Consider the following 13,701-nt stretch of genomic DNA (forward strand, 5'->3'; position numbering starts at 1 on the left):
ACAATTACCACTTATAAGGCTCCGACAGCACAGCCTTACATGGCAGAAATATTAAAAACATCTTTAAAATTAAAGATGCTCTAAGCCAGACTCTGACTACTACCTTCATTGGATGCTGTGCCAAAATGGCTTAGACCCGCAAACAGTGGAAGATGCAGACTTTGTGCACATCACCGGGAAGACTTCCTACACATCCTTCGTGTATGCCCTACTCTGCTACCTTGACAGAAGCTGTATCTTAAACATATTTTCAATGCCAATGGTATCAGATTGTGCCTGCAGGCCATCCTGTTTAGTCTGAAAGGGTTGACTCCGCAATAGACGGCCTGTTTGGCCAAATTTATTTAAAAAACTGTCTACCTCTTAAAACGTGCAACAAAAAAACAAGACGGTTGACCAAGCCACCAGCTCGTATCAGAAATGAACACTGTCAGCACTGGGCATACGAGAAACGGCCACAGCATTTTCTCCAATTTCACTTTTATACCCTACCCTTGGACTGGACAACTTACATTTTAATAGTTCTAAAAAGTATGTAAGAATAATTAACCCAGCAATGTTTTCTGATGTTTATCACCTAGAGCCTTTTGAGCAGGTATAATACACAAGTCAGTGGCTCAATGTGGATCTGGTATGTATGATCGTATGCCATAAGTCGATCAACAAATGAGTAGGGTTTATTTGGTCTATTAACAGTAAGGGCAAATATGAATGTATTGAATGTTTTATGGTATTCTAACGTTTTCCTTTTGTATGGTAATTGCAATGATTTTGATTAATTACGCAATAAAGTATAAACTAAAAACTAAACTGCTTGCCACTCTCGTCCATATCGGCCGCAGCTCCGTCATGCACGCACTTACCTATTTCTTCCGGCGTGTTTGTCCATGTGGATTCGTTGTTGGCGTTTTTCCGTTGCATCCTCTGATCTGCTACTCGTCCTCCGGCCATCTTGATGCCGTGCTGCCACATTCCTGGCCGCAGTACTCTGGCCGCATGACTGGTAAAAAAATGTGTTGGCTGCAACCTGTGTTAAAAACGAAGGATATGTTGAACTTACTCAGTTGGGGTAACGTGCTCTTGTGCTTTGATTTAGCTTTTCCTAAAAAAACTGCTCAGTACTTATTTGAATTTGCATGAACTTTGGCATCTTGTGTGCCCTGGTTTTTCTACAGGAACTGCTCTTTAAACGTGCAGGACTGCTGTTATTTAAACTTATACAGAGGAGCGTTTGAGAAGCATTGTTTTACAAATTATCCCATTGTGCATGATACTCTGCATACAATTTATTGCAGGTATTTTTTACTTTATGCTTCTGTTATTGGTTCCTAATTTGTCTTTCTCTTCTCGACAATGCCCACATGTAGATATCATTCTGGCACCTTAAAGACATCATGAAGGTAGGCAATGAGAAAACAAAGTCCTCTTTACTAGCTATTACTGTTATTGATTATAAGAATGCTAATCTCCTGTTGTTTTTCCTCATTGTAGATGACGATATCACTATAAACATCACCTACTATCTTAGATGGGAGTGAGGAAATAACAGGTACTTCACAGTATACAGTAAGACACATAGAGGAGACTAGGGACTTAATGGGTTGTATGTTTATTTAATACAATTATTTGGTCTTGTCCTTAGGAAGAGACTCTTAGACAAATTTCCCTAAGAAGTATCCTCTTCAACCAGGACAGACTAGAAGCCTGCTGTTTTCGCTCCCCTTCCCCACTTCCCCGTCTGTCAGGTTTTGCTTTGACCTTGTTGGGCCTTCTGGACTGATATTGGGAAGTTGGAGCTTTAGTTGTGACCTTGTCTCGCTCCCGCAGAAAGCTTGAGGTGAGAATTAGCAAAGGAGAGCAAGCCCACATGGAGTTTTTGCCTTAGCGAGATGCAGCCACATGATATCACCTTAGCAGACTTAGCCCATATGATACGGAACTTACAAAAAGAAACACAGACATTGGCCCAGATTGTGAACACCTTACGGAGACTTGGAACTGCGGGAGCCCCAAGGCAGGGGTCTAGACAGGGAGTGAGCACTATGGGTGGTTCGTACCCGACCTCCTCTACAGCAGGTCAAGGAACAGGAACCTCAGCCATACATCTCAGTACACCTTCCATGATACCATTAGCTCCAACAAAACACTTTACTGGAGATATCACAAAGTCTGCTTCCTTCATCGATCCTTGTCAATTACACTTCATGTATAAGCCAACCTGCCTTCCAAATGAACAATCGAAGGTAGCATTTACATTCTCGAATTTGGGAAGGTACAACAGCAGTTTGGTCCATTCCACTACCCGAATGTAATGACCCTCTGTTATATAACTCATCAGCTTTTAAAGAGGAATTGAAAAGGTTGTTAGACCATCACTCATTCTTGAAATCTGTGGATGCCGAATTATTAAGCTTAAAACACAGCAGTAAAGACCTAATCACTCATATTTCTATATTTAATCGGTTGGTCACTGAGGCAGGTTGACCATAGAGCAAGAGGAGACCATTATTTTATAGGGGTTTGAGAGATGAGCTAAAGGATTTACTAGTCCAGATTGTGGATCCATCTGAGTCCTGTAGTGAATTAATTAATCTAGTGGTAAAACTGGATCACCGCTTCACAGAAAGATAAGGGACGTTCAGACACTAAAGTAGTGCTGTTTAGGGATAAAAAGCCTGAACTGAACACGTTATGGTGGGTTTTTGTTTGTTTTTGCTTCTGTTGTCGGTTCTTAATCATTTTGTCTCTCCTCGACAAAGCTGATATGTACATATAAGATTCTGGCACCCTAAAGACATCATGAAGGAAGGCTATACAAAAAACAAAAGTCCTCTTTAATAGCTATTACTATTATTGATTATAAGAATGCTAATCTCCTGTTGTGTTTCCCCATTTTAGATGACGATATCACTATAGACATCACCTACTACCTTAGACAGGAGAGGGGAAATAACAGGTACTTCACAGTATATAGTAAGACACATAGGGGGTCATTCTGACCCCGGCGGTCTAAGACCGCCGGGGCCAGGGTCGGCGGGAGCACCGCCGACAGGCCAGCGGTGCCCCGCAGGGCATTCTGACCGCGGCGCTTCGACCGCGGTCAGAAGAGGCAAACCGGCGGTCTCCCGCCGGTTTACCGCTGCCCTTTGAATCCCCCATGGCGGCGCAGCTTGCTGCGCCGCCATGGGGGATTCTGACACCCCCTACCGCCATCCTGTTCCTGGCGGTTCGCCCGCCAGGAACAGGATGGCGGTAGGGGGTGCCGCGGGGCCCCTGGGGGCCCCTGCCGTGCCCATGCCAATGGCATGGGCACGGCAGGGGCCCCCGTAAGAGGGCCCCGCAAAGTATTTCAGTGTCTGCTAAGCAGACACTGAAATACGCGACGGGTGCAAACTGCACCCGTCGCACCCCTGCAACTCCGCCGGCTCAATTCTGAGCCGGCGTCCTCGTTGCAGGAGCATTTCCTCTGGGCCGGCGGGCGCTCTTTTGGAGAGCGCCCGCCGGCCCAGAGGAAATGTCTAAATGGCCGCCGCGGTCTTTTGACCGCGGTGCGGTCATTCAGCCGCAGTAGCTTGGCGGGCGGCGGGACATTAGAATCAGGCCCATAGAGGAGACTAGGGATGTAATAGGTTGTTTGTTTATTTAATACAATTATCTGCCCTGTACTTAGGGAGAGACAGTTAGACAATTTCCCTGAGAAGTATCCCCTTCAACCAGGACAGACTAGAAGCCTGCTGTTTTCTCTTCCCTTCACCTCTTCCCGGTCTGTTGAGTTTGGCTTTGACCTTGTTTGGCCGTCCGGGCAGATATTGATAAGCTGAGATCTTTTGTCATGACCTTGTCTCACTCCCGCAGAAAGTTTCAGGTGAGAATCATTCCACTGCCCAACCTCTAGCACCACGGAGGAACAAGGTAACGCTCCCCAAAGCCTGCCATAATTCTGTCATGACCTACCACACATGAGCCCATTTGAGGACATCTTATGATTGCTCTGAGCAGGTGGAAAATGTCTGCAGGGAAAAAAACAGCACACAAGACCCAGTATTCTTGGGTCTTGCTGATTATTTCCCATTCCAGGGACACCAATTGTGACTGCAGGATTTTGGTGTGGGTATATAATCCGGAACTGGTATCTCAATGTTAAAATCTGGCCAACTTGTAATGAGGGCCATAGAGGAGACTTCAAGAGGTTGCATATATATAAAGTCACTGGAAAAGGCCAGAACCTAGTTGGCTACAGATAGGTATGCAAACTGTAGGGCAAAAGCTGGCAGGTACCTTTGTTTCTATACAGACAAGTATCTGTCATGCCGAAGGTTAGTGTCTTGAAAAAACATCAGTTAAAGAAACAGGGTGTGAAATGGTTAATAAAGATCTTTTCTAGCCTGATTCGTTATTTAATCATACACGTGCAGACCAAACAACAGAACGTCCTCAAGCAACCCACCACTATCAAAGCAATCGTGCACTAGGTTAGGCAGAAGATAGCACGGTCCAATCAACTCTTTCGGAGCACCATCTAATCGGGCTACACACAACTCATAAATTGACCAAACACATCTACACAGTCTACATGGAAGACTGCATGATGGATAATGCCCAAAAGCCCACTTCAATGGCCAAGTACAAATAATGACTCATCATAAAATAATTAAGGACACATGAAAAGAAAGCTAAAGCAGAAATAAAAAGCTGTGCAGATTTCAGACTGTCTCTGATTTAGGACCTTGTATTTCCTGAACTCTACTTCCTGGAAGGGTAGCCCAGAGGGCGTTACAATAATCAATAAGAGAACTGATAACAGCACCCACAACAAGGAATGATTCTTCTGGTCTAGAAGAGGTATAATACGTCTACGGCCAGCCATTTGGAGAAAAAAAAACAGTATTTGACAAATGTCAGAACCTCTGCAGCCACAGATATTCAGCTGCTTTCTTGGATTCTCCAAAAAGTTTTGGATGGTGAAGAGTCTGCAGCCTTTCAGATTAAAAAATATTATTTTTGTCCCAAAAACCAATCAACTGTATAGTGTTGTATGCTATCCATTATGTTACTCTCCTTAACATAGTATAGGTTGAAAGTGGGAAGGTTACCTACCCGTAACACGGTTTCTCTATCGAGGGATTCTTGATTGAAGAAAATACATTTGAATATCATCGATCATCTCCTGGATTACTTTCAGTATAAAGTCTTTTTTAAACTGGTATTTTTCCATTCACAAACTTAGACAATATATGTGAAGTTTTTATTTGCCATCGTGCATTTGATTTTTTCATTTTAAAAGGTAGTCAGTTTAGGTTAACCTTTCACAAAAGAGGAAATGCTTAACACTGGGTTTACCCCCCCTAATAACAAGCATTTGCAATGCAACGGGTCTCGCGTTTGCTCATGTTAGAGCTGATAGCGTTGTAAACTCCTAACCCGACTTTTCACCTATCGGCAAAAGTGCATTTATGTATGTAACCCGAAAAAGTGCAATTAACTATGTAAGGCGCTCGATTTCTGCCAAGCGAAATCGCGCTAGTAAATTACAGAAAAAGTAGTCCTCGAGCCAGACAGAAAACAGCGAGCCTTGCATGTTTTCTGTACTTGGTCGATGCGCTTGAGGAGGGCTAGCCACCGGAAAAGGCATGACGTATGCATGCCTTCGACTAATGAAAGCAAGCAGATTTTATTAGGCAAGCCCACGAACCAATGAAAAACACTGATGTGACGTCGACAGGGCTCCGAGCCCTTTTCTAAACCCTAAAGCATCTCGCTGCAATACGCATGCGCAAGCGCATGCAACGCAGGCTCGACCCTAAAAAGTAAAAGAAGTAAAATGAGGGAGGTAGTGCTGGAAAGGTATTAGTTCCAGAGAGCTGCAATTGGATACAGCGTCAAGACACGGAGGTGAGGACTATGCATTTCTTTCTTAACTTTAATTATAAAGCAGTCACTTTCAAAGAACATCTGTAATAAAAAAAATACACACAACCAGAACTACACTTCCCATCAACCAATGGGGCGAAAGTGTCCATAATAACAGTCCTCCAATCACATTGTGTTCTCATGTCCATGTATAGCCATTAAGTCCTTCCTGTTCCTCTTCTTCACACGAGGGAATTAACCTTTGGAACTCTCTCTATACATTCTTTTGATCATTACCAAGGGTACAAAAACCAGTAATGTTATTGGATTTCATCTAGAAACTCCTTACTGAATTGGTACATGATTTGCATAATATCATTAAAGACAGAGCAAATGTAAGCAAAATATAACATACCAACAACTTAAACCATCCAGATGGAGCAGCGAGCCCAAACCTCCAAACATACCTCACCATTGTCCAAAATATTTGGTGATACCGTGCTAACACCCAAAGCATCTGCCGCTCCCAAGGTGCAACCCAGAGAGGTCACAAGTTCATATAGTCCTACAGGAGGAGCACAGATAAATCCCAAAATAACTTCACATGTTCAATGAAGTCACTCCGGTGTATTCTTTATTGTCATCCACTTTTGTGAAAGGAAACAGCCAACGCGTTTCGTTCACCACATGTGAACTTCCAACTGTTGTTTTAGTAAGTTACCGGAAGTGCCTTATCATGGCGGCAAGGCTTAAACACGGCTCGAATAGGACTCAGTGTGCATAATATTAAGGCTACTTAGATTCGCGATGGGATCCCACCCATGTAATGCAGAGAAATAGATATTCTCGATGATTTCAACTTTGTTTAATTGGTGAAATAATAATGCCCTGAGGAACAGAATATACCGGAGTGACTAGATTGGGTGCGTGAAGATATGATACCAGCAACTTAAATTACAAACGACAATAAGCCCTGACATGCATTATAGTACCAAGATATGCCTACCGTTTAACAAATTAATTCCTGATGGGAACAAGGTCTGTGAACTGCAGATCTCTGAGAAAGATAATCCTCTCCTACTTGTCCTTAACAGAACTGAAACTTTCCTTCCTATTAGCTAGGACATTTTTCATTCTATGTGAGGACCAGAGGTGAGGATTATGCATGTTTAAAGCTTACTCACCATCAAAGCTGCTGTAGCTGGAATTGGTTTGAAATAGAAATTCTTAAAAGTGGACTCATATTACCAATGTGCGGCATTCATAATACCCAACAATCTGCCACCTACCTGAATGGCTTTAGATGCCATGGTTCCCCTAGTGGAATGGGTGCCAAACTTGTGGGCATCTATACCTGCCTCTATCATGATACATCCTATGCACCTGGCGATAGAAGGTTGGATATCACCCTGAAGGGTTTCTTTATTGTAATGATGAGTTTTTACTCCCCAGCCGGCCATACCTCTACCATCCCTTCCTCGTATGTTTTAATACATCTGACCACACCAAGTTTGGACGTGTCATTAAAAGCAGGCTAGGATACCAGCCTGGTACATGTCTCTGCTCTCCTAGAGACAGTAAAATTCACTCACTCCAAAGTGCTGACTCTAGCTGAGACATCCAATGTCATCACGCCTGAGACCCTTTAACCCCTTCCCCGCCACGGACGTAATGGTTACGTCCATGGCAGCGCCCGTGTGGCGCCATGGACGTAACCATTACGTCCTGAATGCTTCCCTCGGGAGAAGCGCTAGCGCTCCTCCCGAGGGCCGCCCCCCCACCCCCCTAGGTCAGGGCTGACCGGGGAATCCCTTCCCCTTCCACCCCCGACCCCCCCCCCACCCCCCCCCTGTGACGTCAGCGCGCGAGCGCGCACTGATTTGTCACAGGGGCCTCCCTAGTCGCAAAAGCATTTCTTTTTCAATCACTTGGGAGGCCCGGAGGGGCTTCAAAGGGAAGGAAAAGTATTTCCTTCCCTTTGAAGTCCCTCCGAGGGTTTCAAAAGCCGGATTGCTTGCAATCCGGCTTTTGAAACCCCACTAGACACCAGGGATTTTTTTTTTTTTCATTGAAATTGACCAAAGGGAGCGACCCCTTGGGCAAGGGTCGCTCCCAGGGGGGGCATTTTTTTGAAAAGGCCTTTTCTGCCCCCCCTGGGGGCAGAAACCTCTAGGCACCAGGGACCATTTTTTTTTTTTTTTTCATTTTTTTTTATTGAGGTGGGGAGCGACCCCTTAGGCAAGGGTCGCTCCCCTTGGGGGAAAATTATATTTTGGCCATTTCTGCCCCCCTTGGGGGCAGATTGGCCTATTTTGATGAGGCCAATCTGCCCCCAAGGGGGGTAGAAACCACTAGACACCAGTTTTTTTTTTATTTTTATTATTGTTATTGACAAAAGGGAGCGACCCCTTGGGCAAGGGTCGCTCCCAGGGGGGGCATATTTTTGGGAAGGCCTTTTCTGCCCCCCCTGGGGGCAGATCGGCCTACTATTAGGCCGATCTGCCCCCAGGGGGGGCAGAAACCTCTAGGCACCAGGGACCATTTTTTTTTTTTTTTTCTTTTTTTTTGGTGGGGAGCGACCCCTTAGGCAAGGGTCGCTCCCCTTGGGGGAAAATTATATTTTGGCCATTTCTGCCTCCCTTGGGGGCAGACTGACCTATTTTGATGAGGCCAATCTGCCCCCAAGGGGGGTAGAAACCACTAGACACCAGGGAGTTTTTTCTTTGCGTGAATTTCACGCAAAGGGAGCGACCCCTTAGGCAAGGGTCGCTCCCTGGGGGGGAGGGCAATTTATTTTAGGCCATTTCTGCCCCCCCTGGGGGCAGATCGGCCTATTATTAGGCCGATCTGCCCCCAGGGGGGGAAGAAACCTCTAGGCGCCAGGGCAAATTTTTTTTTTGTGTTTTTTTTTTTTTGTTCTTTCTTTTTTTTAGAGATGGGGAGCGACCCATCAGGCAAGGGTCGCTCCCCTGGGGGGGCAAATTGTATTTAGACCATTTCTGCCCCCCTGGGGGCAGATTGGCCAATTTTAGGTCAATCTGCCCCCAAGGGGGCAGAAACCACTAGGCACCGGGGATTTGTTTTTTGGCGCCAATGTCACGCAGGGGGAGCGACCCCGTAGGCAAGGGTCGCTCCCGGGGGGGGGGGTGGGGGTCGGGGGGGGCAAATTTATTTTAGGCCATTTCTGCCCCCCCGGGGGACAGATCGGCCTATTATTAGGCCGAACTGCCCCCCGGGGGGGGGCAGAACACTCTAGGCGCCAGGGCAATTTTTTTTTTGTGTTTTTTTTTTTGTTGTTTCTTTTTTTAGAGATGGGGAGCGACCCATCAGGCAAGGGTCGCTCCCCTGGGGGGGCAAATTGTATTTAGACCATTTATGCCCCCCTGGGGGCAGATTGGCCAATTTTAGGTCAATCTGCCCCCAAGGGGGCAGAAACCACTAGGCACCGGGGATTTGTTTTTTGGCGCCAATGTCACGCAGGGGGAGCGACCCCGTAGGCAAGGGTCGCTCCCGGGGGGGGGGGGGTGTTGGGGGGGCAAATTTATTTTAGGCCATTTCTGCCCCCCGGGGGGCAGATCGGCCTATTATTAGGCCGATCTGCCCCCGGGGGGGGGGGGGGCAGAAACCTCTAGGCGCCAGGGGAATTTTTCTTTTTTTTCGTTGTTTTTTTTTTTTTAGAGATGGGGAGCGACCCATCAGGCAAAAGTCGCTCCCCTGGGGGACAAATTGTATTTAGGCCATTTCTGCCCCCGTTGGGGGCAGATTGGCTGAGTTTAGGTCAACCTGCCCCCAAGGGGGCAGAAACCACTAGGCACCGGGGATTTGTTTTTTGGTGCCAATGTCACGCAGGGGGAGCGACCCCGTAGGCAAGGGTCGCTCCCGGCGGGGGAGGGTGGGGGTTGGGGGGGCAAATTTATTTTAGGGCATTTCTGCCCCCCCCCCCCCGGGGCCGGCTGAGCTACAGGCCAAACACCACAGGTAGGCACCTTGCAAAAAACACCTCTGTTTTCTGTGAAAAAATATGTTGTGTCCACGTTGTGTTTTGGGCCATTTCCTTTTGTGGGCGCTAGGCCTACCCACAGAAGTGATGTACCATTTTTATCGAGAGACTTAGGGGAACGCTGGGTGGAAGGAAATTTGTGGCTCCTCTCAGATTCCAGAACTTTCTGTCACCAAAATGAGAGGAAAAAGTGTTTTTTGGGCCAAATTTTGATGTTTGCAAAGGATTCTGGGTAACATAACCTGGTCAGAGCCCCGCAAGTCACCCCATCTTGGATTCCCCTGGGTTTCTAGTTTTCAAAAATGCACTGGTTTGCTAGGTTTCCTCAGGTGTCGGCTGAGCTACAGGCCAAAATCCACAGGTAGGCACTGCTTTTTATAAAAAAATGTGATGTGTCCACGTTGTGTTTTGGGCCCTTTCCTTTCGTGGGCGCTAGTCCTACCCACACAAGTGATGTATCATTTTTATCGGGAGACTTAAGGGAACGCTGGGTAGAAGGAAATTTGTGGCTCCTCTCAGATTCCAGAACTTTCTGCCACAGAAATGTGAGTAACATGTGTATTTTTAGCCAAATTTTGAGGTTTGCAAAGGATTCTGGGTAACAGAACCTGGTCCGAGCCCCGCAAGTCACCCCTCCTTGGATTCCCCTAGGTCTCTAGTTTTCAGAAATGCACAGGTTTGGTAGGTTTCCCTAGGTGGTGGCTGAGCTAGAGGCCAAAATCTACAGGTAGTCACTTTGCTAAAAACAGCTCTGTTTTCTGTGATGTGTCCACGTTGTGTTTTGGGGCATATCCTGTCGCGGGCGCTAGGCCTACCCACACAAGTGAGGTATCATTTTTATCGGGAGACGTGGGGGAACGCTAGGTGGAAGGAAATTTGTGGCTCCTCTCAGATTCTAGAACTTTCTGCCACAGAAATGTGAGGAACATGTGTTTTTTTAGCCAAATTTTGAGGTTTGCAAAGGATTCTGGGTAACCGAACCTGGTCCGAGCCACACAAGTCACCCCTCCTTGGATTCCCCTAGGTCTCTAGTTTTCAGAAATGCACAGGTTTGGTAGGTTTCCCTAGGTGGCGGCTGAGCTACAGGCCAAAATCTACAGGTAGTCACTTTGCTAAAAACAGCTCTGTTTTCTGTGATGTGTCCAGGTTGTGTTTTGGGGCATATCCTGTCGCGGGCGCTAGGCCTACCCACACAAGTGAGGTATCATTTTTATCGGGAGACGTGGGGGAATGCTGGGTGGAAGGAAATTTGTCGCTCCTCTCAGATTCCAGAACTTTCTGCCACAGAAATGTGAGGAACATGTGTTTTTTTAGCCAAATTTTGAGGTTTGCAAAGGATTCTGGGTAACAGAACCTGGTCCGAGCCACACAAGTCACCCCTCCTTGGATTCCCCTAGGTCTCTAGTTTTCAGAAATGCACAGGTTTGGTAGGTTTCCCTAGGTGGCGGCTGAGCTAGAGGCCAAAATCTACAGGTAGTCACTTTGCTAAAAACAGCTCTGTTTTCTGTGATGTGTCCACGTTGTGTTTTGGGGCATATCCTGTCGCGGGCGCTAGGCCTACCCAAACAAGTGAGGTATCATTTTTATCGGGAGACTTGGGGGAACATAGAATAGCAAAACAAGTGTTATTGCCCCTTGTCTTTCTCTACATTTATTCCTTCCAAATATAGGGGTGTGTGTAAAAAAGACATCTATTTGAGAAATTCCATGTAATTCACGTGCTACTATGGTCACCCCGGAATTCAGAGATGTGCAAATAACCACTGCTCCTCAACACCTTATCTTGTGCCCTTTTTGGAAATGCAAAGGTTTTCTTGATAGCTATTTTTTACTCCTTATATTTCAGCAAATGAATTACTGTATACCCGGTATAGAATGAAAACGCACTGCAGGGTGCAGCTCATTTATTGGCTCTGGGTTCCTCGGGTTCTTGATGAACCTACAAACCCTATATATCCCCGCAACCAGAGGAGTCCAGCAGACGTAACGGTATATTGCTTTCGATAATCTGACATTGCAGGGAAAAGTTACAGAGTAAAAAGTAGAGAAAAATTGATGTTTTTTTCACCTCAATTTCAATATTTTTCTTTTTCAGCTGTTATTTTCTGTAGGAAACCCTTGTAGGATCTACACAAATGACCCCTTGCTGAATTCAGAATTTTGTCTACTTTTCAGAAATGTTTAGGTTTCTGGGATCCAGCATTGGTTTCATGACCATTCCTGTCACTGACTGGAAGGAGGCTGAAAGCACAAAAAATTGCACAAATGGGGTATGCCCCAGTAAAATGCCAAAATTGTGTTGAAAAATTGGGTTTTCGGATTCAAGTCTGCCTGTTCCTGAAAGCTGGGAAGCTGCTGAGTTTAGCACCGCAAACCCTTTGTTGATGCCATTTTCAGGGGAAAAACCACAAGCCTTCTTCTGCAGCCACTTTTTCCAATTTTTTTGAAAAAAACAAAATTTTCCCTGTATTTTGGCCAATTTCTTGGCCTCTTTCAGGGGAACCCACAAAGTCTGGGTACCTCCAGAATCCCTAGGATGTTGGAAAAAAAGGACGCAAATTTGGCTTGGTTAGCTTATGTGGACAAAAAGTTATGCGGGCCTAAGCGCGAACTGCCCCAAATAGGCAAAAAAAGGCCTGGCACAGGAGGGGGAAAAGGCCTGGCAGCGAAGTGGTTAACAAGAAATCAGACACAAAAGCATTGCCAGTTTGGCCAATAGTTTCTTCAATGAGAGATACTGACTATCCTGCCAAACCATAAGGAAACATAGTACAATATTAACATCCCATAATCCTGAATATCTACGCTCCAAGGGTTTTGTTAACCTGATCCCTTTCTTCAATTTGCAAATACAGGGCTGTTCTCCCACTGGTACATCATTCAGACGGGGATGACCTCGCAAAATGTCTGATCTAGAAGAGTTCACTGTGCGGTAAGCTAGACCCAAATGAGCCAGCTCTGCCAAGAAATTCAAGACATCTGTAACTTCTGCCATCATGGGATCCACATGTCTCTCTAAACATCACCAATTCTATGCTGAATTATATCTTTTAATGGTTGCCGAGGCCCAAGCCTGCTGGATGAATCCTGCAGCGTCTTCTGACAGCTAGTTTATTTGACAACATCGCCAAAAATCCTCCATGCCATGAGTCTGAGATGACCCTGCAGAACCAGGGGATGCAGGCACCCTAGGTAATCCTGCAACATTGAACAGCAGTTCTATTTGCAGCTCCCATGCTACCTCCATCAGCGTCAGAAATCATGCCTGCGATCTCCAGATCAGAGTCACCAAGACCAACTATGCTTTCTGACTCCTTACTTGTGCTCCCACTCTGGGAATCATCAGAAATGAGGGAAAGGCATACATCTGCCTTGTTGAGCAATCCAGCAGGAAAGCCCACTGAAGACGCCCCTGAATCTGGTCTCCAACTGACATAATGGAGTAATTGGTAGTTCAGTCTGGACGTAATGAGATCTATTTGGCAAGGTCCCCATCTGTCAATGAGGACTATGAAAATCTTGCAGTCCAATCACTGTTGTTTGTGATATCCCTGGAGTTCCAGTCCGCTACTTCGTTCTGCACAACAGGCAGGTATTCCACTGTGACAGAGATCTGTAGTTGTAGGCAATAGTGCCAGAAATCCTTCACCAAATCTGAGCAGGTCTTTGACCTCGTACCCCCATGTAGTTGATGTACTGAACTGCCGACATGTTGTCCACCCTCAAGGGGATACAGCAGGAGACTTTGTCCATGGTCAAGGACTTGATGGTAAAGGACTCTGCCAGGAGGTCCAGGCAATTGATATGGAGCGCCAATTACTCCTCCATCCATCTGCACCCCATGGAGATGT

The 13,701-nt window shown here is 46.1% G+C and overlaps 1 long non-coding RNA gene across 1 annotated transcript in view; it reads left to right on the top strand.

The window, feature by feature from the left end:
• Positions 1 to 1,367: 1,367 nt before the first annotated feature.
• The window catches only part of LOC138258636 (uncharacterized), a 51,124-nt gene continuing 38,790 nt past the window's right edge, over positions 1,368 to 13,701 (top strand). Inside the window, exons 1-2 of the long non-coding RNA XR_011198470.1 lie at positions 1,368 to 1,400; positions 1,492 to 1,549. This is a non-coding gene — a long non-coding RNA (uncharacterized lncRNA). The remainder of the gene's footprint in view (positions 1,401 to 1,491; positions 1,550 to 13,701) is intronic.

This window comes from Pleurodeles waltl, chromosome 9 (assembly GCF_031143425.1).
Source record: "Pleurodeles waltl isolate 20211129_DDA chromosome 9, aPleWal1.hap1.20221129, whole genome shotgun sequence".
Classification (NCBI taxonomy): domain Eukaryota; kingdom Metazoa; phylum Chordata; class Amphibia; order Caudata; family Salamandridae; genus Pleurodeles; species Pleurodeles waltl.